The sequence below is a fragment of the Brassica napus genome, chromosome C1 (genome assembly GCF_020379485.1).
Source record: "Brassica napus cultivar Da-Ae chromosome C1, Da-Ae, whole genome shotgun sequence".
Lineage (NCBI taxonomy): Eukaryota > Viridiplantae > Streptophyta > Magnoliopsida > Brassicales > Brassicaceae > Brassica > Brassica napus.
This window is the reverse complement of record NC_063444.1, coordinates 33,254,146-33,272,260: the sequence shown is the minus strand read 5'-3', so window position 1 is coordinate 33,272,260 and position 18,115 is coordinate 33,254,146. Positions and strand designations below refer to the sequence as shown.

The window sequence follows — 18,115 nt, the reverse complement described above, 5'->3', positions numbered from 1 at the left end:
AATCCTGAAAACTTTAAATTTTGCTCATATAAACATGGCCATTACATTAGTAAATATCAACATATAATCCAAATTATTTTATGATATTAGACCAAAGACTAATCGACTACAAAACTAACCGATTACAAATAATTTCTTTTATGATGTTAGACCATGAATCATAAAGTATGTTTCCTTAATACCATTAAACCATGAAGCATATTAAAGTATAATAAGCAAAATTTAATTCATCAAATAACTATTATTCTTACATATAGACAAGCGTTGATGATTATTAATGATATCAAGTTCTTTAGTGCTCAAAGATTTTAAAACCAAACAATCAAACCAATCAAAGATTATATTGCAAATATTAATTAATGATTCTCAATTATTTATAGCATGAACCATATAAACCAATGGTTATCCAAACCAATTCAAACATATTATTTTTTGAACAAACCAATTTAGTATTATAACTTTGACCAAACGTATTATTATCAAACAAGCATATTGGTGACACATGTGTGCATGTGCATGGTTCAATGAATAGACGAGCAAATCGGTAACGCAACTACACGTTATAAAGGTGTTTTCTGTTTGGAGTGTTAACCGAACCAAACCAATTAACAATAAGCGATACACATTACAGTGTGTAGAATTAAATTAAACAAAGTCGTTTTAGTAGATCCATCGATCGATGCGTTATAGCCCATAAACCCATCGATCGATGCGTTTTAGCATATGGACAACCATTAGTCATGTTTAATATATTATATGTCATATGACTATAGTATTATGCAATTTTAAAATGAACCATTTATATTAATCATGCAAGCAATTACAAGGAGAAGCGATGTAAAGAAAATTAAATCGATATTCATCTTAAATTCACTCGGAGTAAATTCTCCAACGAATAAACCATAAATAGAAACACAAATAAAAATGGCACATAAAAACAAAAGTGCGCGAATCATCTTTCTTGAAATGAAAAATCGGAGGAGAGCGATTTGAAATTTTTGAGAGAAGATGAAATGTTTTGGATGATGAAATGGAGTGAAAATGAGTTGTATTTATAGATGAAAATTACTGTTCATGACCGTTGGAGAAAGGGGAAATTTTTGAAAATTTTTCTTTGTGACCGTTGGGGTTAAATCGAGTGCACCAAAAATCAGTCTGAAAATATCGTATTAAACGATCAATCAAATCTATAAAATTTCATAAAAGTGAAAAATTATGACAATGAAATATTTATGTTATATGACAACAAATCATGCGACGGCTCAGCCGATCAATGCAGAATAATAAATAAATTATACGGCGGCTCGGCCGACCAATTAATAATAAACAGAATATAAGGCGGCTCAGCCGACCAATAAATAATAAACACGATATAAGGCGGCTTGGCCGACCAATAAATAATAAACAGGATATAAGGCGGCTCGACCGACCAATAAATAATAAACAGAATATAAGGCGGCTCGGCCGACCAATAAATAAATTAAATTACTAGTAAATAATATAGGCGGTATTCCGGCCATTATAACATGATATAAATAATAGTAGAGGCGGTATACCGACCATTATAACAGGGTATAAATTATACAAATAAATTTTACCGAATCGCAGAGTGATCGTGCTGATAACGTGTTATGAAATAACTTATAATTTATAGTATCGTGAAATTTAAATAAGAGTAGAATTTAATACCCGTAGGAAGCAAATAACACTAGTATAAGGGAGAGAGTTTATTATAAGAAGGAAGAAGAAAATGTAATGATTCTTTGATGAATTACTCTTGTTCTTGTTTATGGTGTACAAAAGAGTGAGATGAGTGATGGTATTTATAGTGAACAACAATACATAAAATAACAAAGATAGTGCTTAATTTGGTAAATGAGTGGGTGATCATAGTGTTTGATGAGTAGATGATCATAGTGCTTGAGTTGATAAAGGAGTGGATGATCATAGTGCTTGAGTTTGGTAAAGAAGTGGATAATCATTTCAATGCTTAATTTATAACACATTATATATTGTTCAAATTGAATTTAGATTTTTTGGAATTTACTTTAAAATTAAATATGTGGATGGGACCAGATGTTGTTCTATTTTTTTAACTCAGAGAGAAATGTTTGAGAAGTGTAAGGACAAAACCAAGTTCCTAAGCAAAGACGAGCAAATGCCAATACAAAAATAAAGGGATCACGGCCTCAAACACGATCTCCCACCAGATACTCTTTCACTCCAATGAAATTCTCCGGTTAATGTCACCTTATAGCATTATGGACCTCATATCTTCCTCTGCAAGCAAATTCCTTAACCAAGATGGACTACCTTGAGCTACATACGATTGATATCTCCTTTCCTTTGTCACACTCCGAGCAATCATAAAAGCAGCTTTGTTAGCCACTCTCTTTACTGAGCTCACCTTCCATTCTGCAACTTTTTTCAAGACACCCCTTAACTCCTCATCGTACGCTGAAACGCAGGCCACGCCTTAGGTCTATTCACAGAACCCACCAACTCATAGTCCTCCAACTCAAAACTCACCTTCTGCAATTTGTGAGAATTCATGCTCTCAGCTGCCCAAATTAATCCCAAACGTCTAGCCTCCAAAAGCGACGACACTCCATTAAAATCTCTTCTGCTATGGAGCATAGTATCGCCTTCACTATTTCTTACAATCCAACCCAAACCAACCATACATGTTGCTTTAGACCATGAGATTCCAATATTGCATTTCACTCTTCCATTCTCTGGTACTGTCCATGCCTTACCATCCCTAGGTCTCTGATTCCTAGCACCAGTTTCCACTTTCGCTGCTGCCACAACCTCAGTCCAACGCCTGGACTCCTCAAGACATTTTGTGACCGTATCTTCTGCCTCATATTCTTTTCCTTCGAAAGTAAATTCATTCTTGTTCTTCCACAACATCCATAATATCCACGGGAAGCTGCAACTAACATCCTTTGGCACTCAAGAATCTTTTCCAGTATCCAACAAATAGCTAAAATTTTCGTATAAAGATCTATGTTCAAAACCTCTTTGCGGAAAGGGAAAGCCTGACGTCGCCCACACCAGTCTAGCAGCAGGACATGTGCATAAAACGTGATTAATGGACTCTCCTTCCCCACATCTTTGACATCGGGGATCCACCTTCATCCCTCGTGCTATACACTCCTCTGAAACCGCTAGAGCATTTGAAAGAGCCCTCCACATAAAAAAAATTGATTTTTGGAGCAGTGTTCACCTTCCACACTTGACTACGCATATCATTTAGTGATGGTTTACTCTGAGCCGCCACTCGCACTTCAGAATGATCCAAAGAACATGCCAACCAGTACCCCGATTTCACAGATTAAGCTCCCCATCTGTTATGAACCCACTCATACGAATCCTCCTTTCCAACAGCAGGCTTCATTTTTAGAACTATCTCGATATCACTAGGGAAAAAAACTTCCTCCAGCTTCCCTCGATCCCAGGCTCTAGTTTGTGGGTTAATAAGATCACAAACCCTAAGATCAAGATTAAAAAGTATGTTTCCTCATTAGAGCCATTGGTTCCGCAACAAAAAGCCATTTGTCCATCCATACATTGATACTCTCCCCCGATCCAACATTCCGTCGTAGGCCTTTCACCAGCAACTCCCTTCCAAATAATATACTGATGTTAAGAGTTTTAAAGGCTCCTAAAACAAATGTTGTAGTATAAATGATTGTCGAACCAGTTCTGAGGGATATCAAAGCACCGAGAATGCAAGTACTCACTTAATCTAAGTGCAACCAATGATTTAGATGAGTTTTAAACTACTACTAATACTAGAAAGCAATTACAGAATGATACTTTCTTGACTAAGGGAAAAGAGAACTCATGGACATAGGGATTAGACCTTGGGTGATCAAGTATCGAACTAAGGATGGCAAATGATCAATCAAACTATCGACCTTAAGCCTAGACACAATTCTAAGCAAGCTCTATGTCTAGATGAATGCTCATTTGCTAACATATCTCAAACATCAAATGTCTTTGGTTGAATAATGTGAAAGCAATCATTACTAACAAGTCTATTAGTTATCTTAGCACCTTTAACAACAAATGTCTTTGGCAAAGTATACTAAAAGCCTAGGAGAGTTGTCTCAGGCATTTCATCAAACACCTTTTGGGTGGAAAATACCTATTGATCAACTTTTGAGTGGCCAACTCAGAAGATGCATTATGAATACTCTACTAGCAATGAACAAGAATGATCTACACTAAAACATCCTAGAACTAACCTAATCACCCTTAATCTCCCTAACCCATGAATTCAAGAGGTGATTACTCACTAATCTCCATGATTCCTCTTAAACCCATATTGGATTTCAGATTAATCATTTAGAGAAAGTACAGATAATAGAATAGAAATCAACAGTAGAACATGTGATCAATGAATCAAAGAGATCCCCTTTTCCAAGGTTTTTGGTGGTTTTCTTTAGAACAAAAGATATCCAGGCTCCAATGGCTTACAAAGTATTAAAACTTAGGTTTAGGCAATGTAAAACGTGCATAATGAAATGACCAAAAGGCCCTTAGAAAAACATGAGTTCGACAGGCAAATAAACGCGGAGCGACCTCGGCATGTCGCTCCGACAAGTCGCTCCGGCCTTCGGGAGCGACCTCAGTGGGTCGCTCTGAGAGGTTGCTCCGGGCTTCGTTTTTTGTCGTCTCGCCATGGAAACGCGAGCGACCCGGAGCGTCGGGGCGTCGCTCTGGCAAGTCGCTCTGAGAGGGATGTCTCGCGATAGAAACGCGAGCGACCTCTCCATGTCGCTTTGGCCAGGTCGCTCCGGGATGTGTGTCACAGCGACTTCACGGCGTCGCTCCGGTGAGGTCGCTCTGGTGCTCTGCTCGTCCGTTGATCGCTTTAAACACTTCTTTTAAGCTCCAAATGCACCCAAATGCCTCCAAGAACTCCATGTGGTACTCCAACACCTGATAAAGACTCATGTATGCAAAATGCAACCTAAACGTGGCTAAATCCTAGTCTATATGATCAAAATGCACATGGGTGAATGGATAAGACAATGGAAATATGCAAGATATCAACTCCCCAAAACTTGCTCTTTTACTTGTCCACAAGTGAACTTTCTAGAACTCATAGGGAGAGAGGTTTGAAGGTGGGAGCTCATAGCCAAAAGAAACACAACTAGCACTCAATTCAACATCTAATCCAACATGAGCACACTCTCTTATTACACTCTAGCTTCTCTAGGCCTATCTCAACTCCTTTTGCCCTTATACTCATCATCAAACATCCACACATTCAAATCAACCAACTCTCACATTCATTTAGCATAAAACATTAAGTGAATTCTTGCAAATGGTCAATTGGTCCAAATCATTTGGTTGAGTAAGGGATGGCTTTTATTCAAGTGGGTCAAGAGGTTCAATATCCATGATCTTTTAAAGTGGCTTACTCTCAAAACAAGTAGCCTTGACATTGCACATAATATATCTAAGAAAGGGACCAACTCATGCATACAATGCTCAATCTTCACTGTTCTACCTTTTTCCCAAACATACAAGTTACACAATCACTTCCCAATGTCAAACCCAACTCCCATCTCACACCAAAAGATCCCAAGAACACTTTGCACATAAAACTCTTTTTCTTTGAAATCTATAAAGGATTTTCTCAACTTCTAAACAAATCTTAGCTCTAAACAACTTTGCTAGCCCCCCCCCTTTTTTTTTTTTCTTCTCTTTTATATTCTTTTTTTTTTCGGGGGCCAAGACTTTTCATAAACTCGAGCTAGACGTTTATCTATTAATTTCAATAAGATTATCCATTTAAACACAAAGAGTCTATTCTTTTCCTTCGAACTTTTCATGCTTCCAAACCATAGTCACAACACTCACCCCCACCTATAGCTAGACAATAGAGTGCATAATCTAGCAAGAATGAAGACCAAGCATTGTCGTTCCCGATACTCTCAACATTATGCACATGTAAAGCTTTCCGAAAAGGGCCTCACTCATCAAATAATGAAAGCTCAAAAGGAGGGAAGAGTTTTGGGAATGGTGTACCACTCGAGTTTGTCAAAAAGATTGGCATAAAGGATGTGACAACTCAAGTGTGTATATCCATGACTAAGTACACAAGGGACCACAAGCAAGAAGCATTAAGTTCGTTCAGTTCAAACAAGGTTGTAGTTGGCTTCAAAGGTTGAGTTTCAGCAATCAACAAGTTTCAGGAAGAGTTTTCAAGGGTCGAAGCATACAAGTCTTTTTGAAAGGTGCATAAGCTGCTCAGGTGCAAAGTAATGTTCTTTACAAGGAATTTCAAATCATTGCTCCCAATGCAAGTAAATGCAACCTATATGCTCTAGACTCTCCTAGAAATGCAAATGATGCAAACTAAATGATTTTTTTTTTCAAATTTTTTTTTATGCAAATAGGTATGCAATGCATGATTCAATGAAACAACATCAAAGCAAACATGATCAAATACTTGGTACCTCCCCCAAACTTAAATGACACAGTCTCTGTGTTGTCAAGGAGAGAGAGATACCCAAAAAGAGAAAACTAATATGCAAAAACGAAATGGTATATACAAGGGAAAGTAGTGGGTTACCTTCTATGGGGAATGAGTAGAGGGAGATGCTCCCTCCTCGTCGTCCTGAGGTGGTAACTCTTCAAGGTCCTCATCAGCAGGAGTGCCCATCTCTTCAATCTAGAAGGCTTGCCCGAACACAGTTGGTTTTCTCATTTTCTCCTTGATGTCAAAGTGGAGGATGTTCTCTTTACCCAAATGGAGATCAATCGTGCCTTCCTTCACATTAACAATAGCTCCTGCTGTAGCTAAGAATGGCCTTCCTAGAATCAATGGGTCTTGAGGGTAGTTACCCATCTCATGCACCACAAAATCTGTAGGTATCTCATACCTTCCAATCTTCACAGGGAGGTCCTCTAAGATGCCCACAGGGTACTTCACCGAACGATCAGCTAACACCAGAGAGAGTTTACACTTATTGTACTGAGTGAATCCAAGCTTCTTTGCAACAGACAAAGGCATCAAGCTGACACTAGCTCCCAAATCGCATAGACATTTCTCAAATACCATAGGTCCAAGAGCACAAGGTAGTGTGAAGCATCCTGGATCCTCTAACTTCTCTGGAACATCAAGCCTCTGAATGATGGCACTGCACTCGTGGGTAAGAATCATCATGCCTTCCATCTCCTTCTTCTTTGCAGCTACAACATCTTTCAGGAACCTGTTGTATTGAGGAATCAACATGAAAGCATCGATGATGGGCATTGCAACCTGAGCTTCACTCATTTGCTTCTCAAACAGAGCTTTGTACTTCTCTAGCAGCTGCCTCTTGAATCTACCAGGGAATGGAAGTTTGGGTTCATAGGGAGGAGGAACAAAAGAATTCTCACTTGCTGGAGCAACAACTTCACCATCTTTCACTGTTTTCTTCTCTTCCCCAACCTTTCCTTTACCTTTGGCTTCCACAATCTTCTACAAGATTTCATCATTGATTTTCTCATCAACAATCACCACTTCATCATCTAAGTTGATGGCCACCTCCTCACCTAGTTTCTCAGCATCCCTGGTGAGGGTTATTGGAGGTAACTGCTTACCACTCCTAAGGGTGATAGCTTTGGCCTCCTTGGGGTTTTGGTCAGATTTTCCAGGTAGAGATCCATGCTGGCGATTCTGGTGAGTGTTCATGGAAGCAAACTGATTCTCTAAATTGTTGACTGTAGAAGCAAGATGTGAGAATTTGTTGTTGAGCTTATTGTAGCTCCCATCAATCTTGGAATGAAGGTTCTTCAACTCATAACCAACATGTTTCTCACTTCTAGTCTGAGACTCCAAGATTTGTTTCAGTAAGGTATCAGTGCTGCTCTCTTGAGGAGTAGAGGAAGCAGGCGAGGGGTTTTGCTGAGGCTGATAGCTGCTTTGCTGGTTGTTTCTAGGCGGATAACCACTCTGTTGGTTGTTGGGATATGATTTCTGTTGGTAGTTGTTGTACTGAAAGTTACGCTGTTTTTTGTACCAGCTACCATTGTTGTTGATGAAACACATCTCTTCCTGACCTTCCAAACCCTCAACCTCATGGATAACAGGTGGTGTCTCTTGGCTTGAGTTACCAACAAAGTGCAGCTGCTCTTGGGTGGCTTTATCAGCAATGAGGATGTCTATCTTATCCTGTAGAGTTTTCAACTCCTTCCTTGTCTGCTTATCATCTGTTCGACTGCCTCTGTCGTGGTCTCCACTGTAGACTACATCACTCTTTACCATGTTGTCAACCAGCTCCTCTGCATCTTCCTCAGTTCTCCCCAAGAAGAACCCATTGCTAGTTGTATCCAGTCTGGCCATGTACTTAGGAAGAGCACCACGGTAGAATGTGCTCAGCAAGCTCTCCTTAGAGAAACCATGGTGTGGGCATTGAGCTTGGTAGCCCTTGAATCTCTCCCAGGCTTCACTGAAGCCTTCCAAGTTCTTCTGTTGAAAGCTGGAAATCTCATTTCTCAGCTTAGCAGTTCTTAAAGTAGAGAAGAACTTCTCCAAGAATGCTTTCTTGCAGTCATCCCAAGTGGTGATAGAGTCGCTGGGTAGAGACTTCTCCCACTGACGTGCCTTATCCCCCAAAGAGAAAGGGAATAGCTTGAGCTTTAAGGCATCTTCGGACACACCTATGGTTTTTGACGACCCACAGTAGCTGTCGAACTTGTCCAAGTGATCAAATGGGTCCTCTAGAGCCAAGCCATGATACTTGTTGTTCTCGATCACGTTGAGGAGTCCTGATTTGATCTCAAAGTTGTTGGCTGCCACGGCGGGTGCTCGGATTCCCAATCTATGACCATGAATGTTGGGGCGGTCATAAGTGCCAATGGGTCGAGCTGCTCGCTGTGGTGGAACGTTGTCAGCTCCATTGGCGTTCGCATCATTTTGAGGTATGTCTCCCATATCAGTATCCAATATCTGCAAGTGAGCCTGTTGCTCTTCTTCTCTTCTCTTTCTAGCACACTCTCTCTCTAAAGCTCTGATGTCTGCTGCTCTTGGAACTAGGTTTGATGGACCCCTGCTCCGCAAGTTCATACACCTGTAGATGAAAGGGAGGTGAAGAAGGAGAATCAGTAACAAAAGAAAATAAAAATGACTTAGTCTCAAGTAAGTGACTAAATCTCAATGTTCAAATCTACTCAGAATTTGGCAACGGCGCCAATTTGATGTTAGGAGTTTTCAAGGCTTCTAAAACAAATGTTGTAGTATAAATGATTGTCGAACCAGTTCTAAGGGATATCAAAGCACCGAGAATGCAAGTACTCACATAATCTAAGTGCAACCAATGATTTAGATGAGTTTTAAACTACTACTAATACTAGAAAGCAATTACAGAATTATACTTTCTTGACTAAGGGAAAAGAGAATTCATAGGCATAGGGATTAGACCTTGGGTGATCAAGTATCGAACTAAGGATGACAAATGATCAATCAAACTATCGACCTTAAGCCTAGACACAATTCTAAGCAAGCTCTATGTCTAGATGAATGCTCATTTGCTAACATATCTCAAACATCAAATGTCTTTGGTTGAATAATGTGAAAGCAATCATTACTAACAAGTCTATTAGCTATCTTAGCACCTTTAACAACAAATGTCTTTGGCAAAGTATACTAAAAGCCTAGGAGAGTTGTCTCAGGCATTTCATCAAACACCTTTTGGGTGGGAAATGCCAATTGATCAACTTTTGAGTGGCCAACTCAGAAGATGCATTATGAATACTCTACTAGCAAGGAACAAGAATGATCTACACTAAAACATCCTAGAACTAACCTAATCACCCTTAATCTCCCTAACCCATGAATTCAAGAGGTGATTACTCACTAATCTCCATGATTCCTCTTAAACCCATATTGGATTTCAGATTAATCATTTAGAGAAAGTACAGATAATAGAATAGAAATCAACAGTTGAACATGTGATCAATGAATCAAAGAGATCCCCATTTCCAAGGTTTTTGGTGGTTTTCTTCAGAACAAAAGATATCCAGGCTCCAATGGCTTACAAAGTATTAAAAATTAGGTCTAGGCAATGTAAAACGTGCATAATGAAATGACCAAAAGGCCCTTAGAAAAACATGAGTTCGACAGGCAAATAGACGCTGAGCGACCTCGGCATGTCGCTCCGACAAGTCGCTCCGGCCTTCGGGAGCGACCTCAGTGGGTCGCTCTGAGAGGTCGCTCCGAGCTTCGTTTTGTGTCGTCTCGCCATGGAAACGTGAGCGACCTCGGAGCGTCGCTCTGGCAAGTCGCTCTGAGAGGGGTGTCTCGCGATAGAAACGCGAGCGACCTCTCCATGTCACTTTGGCCAGGTCGCTCTGGGATGTGTGTCACAGCGACTTCACGGCGTCGCTCCGGTGAGGTCGCTCTGGTGCTCTGCTCGTCCGTTGATTGCTTTAAACACTTCTTTTGAGCTCCAAATGCATCCAAATGCCTCCAAGAACTCTCCAACACCTGATAAAGACTCATGTATGCAAAATGCAACCTAAACGTGGCTAAATCCTAGTCTATATGATCAAAATGCACATGGGTGAATGGATACGACAATGAAAATATGCAAGATATCATATACTCCTCCACGCATAAGAAGGCCTAGAACCAAGCCTTGCATCCAGGAAGACGCCGGACAGATAATATCTTCTTCTTAACACCCTTGCACACAGAGATTCCGGATCCATAAGCAAACGCCACCCTTGTTTTGCCAATAGGGCCTGATTGAATTTTTCTAAATCCTTAAAACCCATGCCACCATCCTGTTTATCAAGGCACATCCTCTCCCAAGAAACCCAGTGCATCTTATTTATTCTATCTTGTGCATTCCACCAGAAATTAGCCATTGCACTCGTGAGATTTTTACATGTCGTCTTCCAGAGTTTAAAAACTGACACGGCAAAAACCAGCATGGCCATTGCGACTAACTTGAGCAGAACTTCGGGACCAGATGTTGTTTCTAACTAAGAGTTTTTTTTTGGGGGGGGGGGAGAGGAGTCAAATTTCTAACTATGAGTTTAAACAAGTTTTTTAGAAACGACTTTTTAGCAACATGTTTGTTTGGACCAAACATGAGTTTTATGACTTTGGTAAAGTAGAAGTTGGTTTAGTAAAATCTTTTTATGGATTAAGTAATGGTAGTTGGTAACAAAAAAAAATTATTATCATCACTCATATATTTTACTTCATATAGATAAACGTTAGAGGTTATTCTTCATAAAGAAGATGGATTAGACAAAGTACATGTACTTTTTTTGGTTTAAAGTGAAATCAGAAACCAAGACATGATGATATGATCTTAATTTTTTATATAAAACGACTATTGTATGATTTGGGTAATTAACCAAACCAGAACAGAACAATCAAAAAACATAAAACCTTTATAAAAATATATAGCAGCTTTAGCTAAAGAATTTGCCGTCAAATTATCAGCTCGAGTCCAATCGTGGAGTTCTGGAATTCAGTGATGCTATCTCCTTATGTTATGTCGATAAATTGTGTCATGGTCTTGGATTGTCAATCATCCTTATGAAAATCTTGATAATCTGTTTCAAAATGTTGGCATGTTGATTAATGGAGCATACATTTTACTGCCCATTTTAGAGCTTCACGTTCTGCGTGTAGTGGAGACATTCTTTTCCTTTGGATTATGGTTTCCATAAGCTGCATTTTCCCCAATTCGTCTCACCAAACCCAAACCACAACCATTAAAATGAGAATTATGACGCTAAGAGCCATCAATCATATGCATATACTTTTAAAGCATACTGCTTTTATTGGTCGAGGATCTTGTTGATTGTCAGATCTATCTTCCTCGGTATTCGCCTCATGCCAGACTCTACATTCTCCCTCAGCATGTCTAACAGTCTCCAATAGATTTCTGTTAATCCTTCTAAATTGATTTTCATTTCGAGCTTTCCAAATGAACCAAATCCATGGGTATGGATAAATGTCTTGTTCTATGTCTTCATTGTCTCTTTTCTTTCCAAAAAATAATAATCTATATTAATGTAAACATGTGACTCAGGAAAAACCCTCTAGGAGAAGAAGATGTAGACGATAATGCCAAATTTGAAAAACTGGAGGCATTCGAATATCGTATGCGTATGGTTTATATATTCTGTAGCTCCACATTTAGGACAGATCACATGGCTATGATCTTTAATATATCTTAAAGTAATAGTAAACCATGAATTATTTCTTATATAATTAAGCGTTAAAAATAAATAAAAAAATTTATGAGGTATTTTTGCTACATAACTAAGTCCCATATTCTTAATTTTTTAAGCCTCAAGACACTCGAGCATTATGGCTTTGTGGATTTTCTTCGTATGTCCTCACTCTTAGGTTAGTAGAATTTCTGATATTGAGGATCCACTAACTTCGTAAAAAACAAAACTAAAAACTTAGATTGAAATGACTATGATACCAGATTTACAAACACGTGATTGATACAACCACAAATGAGATTTTTAGGATCAAATGTATATTTTAAATCATGTGTTTAAGGTTTCTCAAAAGATATAAATAAGGATTCAAGAGAAAACTCTTGTAACTAAATTGGTTACTCACTGCAGAAAGATCGGAGAAACAAGTTCAAATTCAAGTTTTCCTCTCAACTATAACACTTACTGAGGCAGAAGATCAATATATGTGGGAAATGAATGGATTGAAATCAACTACCTTCAGTACTGGAGCCGTCTATAAAGCGATCAAACACCACAACCCGCTTGTAGACTAGCGTAAGACAGTCTGGTGCCCGAGAGGAACCCCTAAGCATAGCTTCTTATCGTGGCTATTCCTCCTCAACTGCTGTCCGACTAGAATCACCTGCTGTCTTGGGGTCTAAACACTCCCTCTACATGCCTCTTGTGCAATTCTTCTGATGAAAGCCGAAACCACCTCTTCTTCGAATGTGTTTACTCTTCGCAAGTCTGGCACAACATTGGAAATCGATCAGGACTGACCATCTCCTCATCATGGGACCAAACTCTCACCGCTCTTCATCATCTATCAGGGCCGAGACATGCAAAGCTCCTCCCTCTCTTCACGTGGCAGAGCACTATCTACTACATCTGGTCAGAACAAAATGCTCGGTTGCATAGGAACACGTATCGTCCACCGGATTCCATCTCCAACTCAATCGGATCCTACATCAAGTCCAAAATAGTTGAGATCAGAACGAGCTCCCCGCGACTTTCCTCCTCCTTTTTCCAATTGTGGCATCGGTGATCCTCTCGATGGTGATCTTCACCGTTCCAGTTTCCTTTCTACTTGGGTCTATCAATTTGGGCTTTTAATATTGTGGTTAAATTATGTGGAGCTATGGGTTATGGGTTTGTATTAATGGACAAGGCCCACAAAGCTGTCTGCTTAGGGGTGCAGCCTTTTGTATTTTCTTTACGTTTTTAAATAGAAAGTCCTTAAAAAAAAAGAGCCATTTGCACACAAAATAGATAAAGATCAAATAATTTGCAAAAATGGAAAAACTGATGGCCCAAACATAAAGCCCAGATTTTATCTACGAGAATTGGGGATGTTAATATGGGCTCAACCTAACAGGGTTAGCCCTAACCCTGCAAACTCATTTGTAACCCTAACCTTCATTTTTTAAATAGGGTTTAAACAGCCCTAATAGGACCAGAGTTTAAATTCTAACCCTTTTATTTTGATTCACACAACTATTATACAATATTTAATAATGTTTTTCACCAAAAGAAACTTAGAGTCGAGTTTTCTCGCCTAAAACTAAACAACAAAATTTTCCGTCGAAACCGCAAAATCGAGTTGTCAACAAAAACAACAAAATCGAGTTTTCTCTCCAAAAACGCAAAATCGAGTTTTTCGTCAAAACTTTAAAATCGAGTTTTCCCGCCAAAAAATCAAAATCGATTTTGCGGTTTTGGCGGAAAAACTCGATTTTGCGGTTTTGGCGGAAAAACTCGATTTTGCGGTTTCGGCGGAAAAACTCGATTTTGCGGTTTGGGCGGGAAAACCCGATTTGCCGGTTTCGGCGGAAAACTCGTTTTTGATGTTTCGGCATGAAAACGCGATTTTGTAGTTTTGGCGGGAAAACTCGATTTGCCGGTTTCGGCGGGAAAACTGGTTTTTTGCGGTTTTGGCGGGAAAACTCGATTTTGCGGTTTTGGCGGGAAAACTCAATTTTGCGGTTTTGAAGGGAAAAACTAGATTTTGCGGTTTCGGCGGAAAAGTTGATTTTGCTGTTTTGGCGGGAAAACGCGATTTTATAGTTTTGGCGGGAAAACTCGATTTGCCGGTTTTGACAGGAAAACTCGATTTTACGGTTTTTGCGGGAAAACTCGATTTTGCGGTTTTGGCGGAAAAACTTGATTTTGTGGTTTTGGTGGAAAAACTCAAATTAGGTTTTGGCGGAAAAACACAAAATTTGTTTTTTGACGGAAAAACTTTATTCTTAGTTGTGGAGCAAAAACTCGATTTTGCGATTTTGGAAGGAAAACTTTTGATTTGATGCTCAACAAATTGGCGGAAAGAATCATATCATATTTTAATTTTTCTAGTTTTATCTTTAAAATTTAAGAACAAAAATAAATGAAATATTTTTTTCAATTAAATGAGTTAACCCTGGTACCAGCCCTAACCCTTGATTATAATAGGATTAAAATAGGGCTGGGTTAATATAGGGCTGGGTTTATAATAAACAAAAGAGGGTTGAGCCCTAACCCTGTAGTTAACATCCCTAACGAGAATAGACTGTAGTGACCCTATTCTTTCTTTCCTTTTACGTATGAAGGTTTTTAAGAGAGAGAAACAAGAAAACATCTTCCTCTACTACTTTATCCTTTAATTAGAACTTTATCCGCCTTGAAAGAGAAAATGAGACCACAAAAGAATAAAAAAACAACCAAATATCTAATTAAAAGACTCGTTTTAGAGGTCTGATTCGAGCCAAGAGATACAAGCTGCGATTCATGGTAAAGTGGTGATGAACAGAAGATAGAGCTCTGGCGCAGCGACGGCACACCACAAGAAAATTACGGATACTATGTTGGTGGTGGCCAACTTTACAAGGTTTTAGAAACCGGAGTTAGCAGCGGCGATGGTTCGCGTGAGGAGTAATTGAGCAGCTGTAACCGGAGGCGAACAGTGACCAATTATACAAATAGCTTATTCCTATCACTTTTACATTCGCATTGTTATATTCTAATTTACCCGGATATTTTAAATTTTAGTTGGTATATAATTTATATTTACCGGCTATTTGGCCAGTTGATGGTTGTTATTATGTATCAATTCGGCTAAACAAAAAAATAACTCTCTAATAAATCACAAAAATATATGATTAGATTTAAATGTTCGGCTAAACATAGAATTAACTCATCAACAAATCACAATACATATGATCAAATATGTTGTTTAGCTAGTTAAGATTTTACTCGACTTCCTTTGTTATAGTTAGCCGGTAATATGTATTAATTATCTTAACATTATTATAGTTAACCGGTAATATATACTAATTAATGGCCGGCTAACACTACAAACCCAAAACAAAAGATATATTGAGTAATTAATGTTGTGGCCAATTTGAAAGCCATCAAGAAACGAGGTACTATTGTGAAAATACAGGAAGGGCTAGATAGCACGACTTAAAGATTCGGGGTTGATTCGCTAGGATGTTTCAGTAAATCTAAAATGTTTGGGGTCAAATTGAAAAGAACCAGAACATCAGGGACCTGTCGTGCAAAAACATTTAATGTCACCATTGGAGAGATCAACTTTTCTCTTTGCCGGATCTGGAGGTTGATGGCGACGACAAGGATGAGCACGATGGCAAGGCTTGATTCCACAAAACACATAAGGAGAAAACACCGAGAATATAAGATTTCAAGAAAGATCAGATGAAACCGAAAAAAAAAGAGAGAAAACATTTTCTTTTCCTGTCAAAGAATAAACTAAAGAGGAACTGTGAACTTACAAAAACCAGTTGAGACCGATTGAGCGATTTATCTGAAGATGAAAACTTGGATTTTGGGTAAAAATTGAATTTCGTATCGGAGAGAGAGAAGGATGTCAATAGACAAGAAAAATAAAAAGAAAAATATTAGTTAAAATAAAAGATAAGAGAGACACGAAAAGTAGGGAGAAAGAGAGAATAGGTTTTGCTTCAGAAGAATAGGGGTAGAATGGCTATTAAGGAAAAACAGCTCAGTATAAAAGTGAGTTTTCCATTTTTGCAAATATCATGGTTATCTGTGTATAGGGGATGCAATTTCTCAACAAAAAAAAATTCTTATAACTAAACTCATTTAGCTTAGATTACAACATTCTTCGAACTTTTATATTTACAATATAAAACTTAAAGAATATTTCATAGTGTACTTCTTAAATTTTACAATTTATTCTTTGTACATCATTTTACAATTTATTTGACATATCATAATAACTATAAATGACATTATTTTATACTGCATATATTCGACTCTCTTAATATATTTGTTAAACATAGTTATTATTTATTTATTCATATTATCAGTTGATCACCCTATAATCAAATTTTCATAAAACCTATAATATTTTGTAAAAGAAGATAAGCAGTACTTTTGTTTATATATTTAAATTGTTGAAAATAACAAATGATATTTCATATTTAATTTAATAATATTTTATGTACACTTAAATTGCAGATTAAATATCCAATAATTTTACCTGTGGATTATGATTTTTCATCACGAAAAAGATACATATAATTAGAAGATGATTAGGAAAATTTATGAACTATTAAATCATTGTTTGGATATTGGATCAAGCAAAACATATGAAAGAATTTAATAAATATTAATATAGGTGATGAGATATCAATGGTTCACCAATTGTTTAAATTGCTTCATGAGAAAGAAAAACAAAGAAAACCCTACTTTATATATACGTAAAATGTTAAGTGTTGATATATAAACACAAAATCATTGTATGATACAAATAAATTTAGCAAAATAACTTCAATATAATATAGTGATATAACTTTCTGTTGGACATATTATCAAAAATTAAATATTTTTAGCCGATCTCCTACTTCTGGTTCCATTCTCCTATTTTCGGTGGTGGTTTGGAGGCTTGAGCTTTCGGTTGATTAGTTTTTCACAAAGCTGTGAGGGAATGGTATCAATCAATTGAAGTAATATTTTAGGAAAGCCGATATCTAGCGAGCGTGATCTAAAGTTTATCAAAAATATTATTTTTATTTGGCAATGTTTAACTCCCAGACAAGCTCCTGCTTCTTGTCTATCCAGTTAGCTTGTGTTTTACTTGTTCATTGTCCGCTAGACCATTAGGATTTAGGGCATCTTCAACTATAACATCAAATTTAGTATTGAAATTACATCAATTTTGGTGTTAAACAATATTTTAAATTATTAACGTTTTAGTTTTGGTAATTTAATACATTAACTGTTTATAATTGACTAATTATATTTATCACATTTAGTTTTCATATTTATTTAATAAAAATTAGTAATTTTATCTTTCTGTTTATATATAGGTTATTGTTTATTGTTAATATGTATAAATATTTATCTTTCTGTTTATTTAAAATATTAGTCAAAATTTAAAACTTATACATTTAAAAATGAAAAACATTTCTAGTTTGTTTCAGTTTAATGTAAATAATAATACTCATTTAAATATATTATTAATTAAAATTATACATACAATAATAGTTTAATGTTTTAGTAACGTGAAAATACAAATAAAAATAAAAATATTATAATATATTCATTTTACCTAAAAATTAAACTAATTAATAAAAATAATCAATATCTATAATTAAATAAAAAGTAATAAAATATTTTTTTTGTGTGATGAACAGTGTAACTCTATTCACACTACACTAAATTTGGTGGGATAGTATCACTTTTGGTGTGGAGATAAAATTATACTTGTGCATACAGAAAATGATAAAATTAATAAATTTGGTGTTTAGGTGTTTTATTGGAAATGACCTTAAAAATCCCTTTTTGTCTTCTATTCTGTTTTATTATTTTTTTTCTTTTTATACTAGTAGTTTCATGTAGGTCTGAGACTTATTATCCGAGATCCGGATTCGATCCGAGATCC

The 18,115-nt window shown here is 37.1% G+C and overlaps 1 long non-coding RNA gene and 1 other non-coding gene across 2 annotated transcripts; one reads left to right on the top strand and one right to left on the bottom strand.

Annotated features, from left to right (window-relative positions):
• The first annotated feature begins 8,399 nt into the window (after positions 1–8,399).
• On the top strand, positions 8,400–8,506 carry LOC125580999. Its single transcript, XR_007318710.1, has one exon. It is a non-coding gene; the product is annotated as a small nucleolar RNA R71 (small nucleolar RNA).
• Positions 8,507–15,544: 7,038 nt separating this feature from the next.
• LOC106389733 lies at positions 15,545–16,824 on the bottom strand. Its single transcript, XR_001278107.3, has 2 exons — positions 15,981–16,824; positions 15,545–15,841 (listed from the first exon to the last, which is right to left on the bottom strand). It is a non-coding gene; the product is annotated as an uncharacterized LOC106389733 (long non-coding RNA).
• Between the last annotated feature and the right edge of the window lie 1,291 nt (positions 16,825–18,115).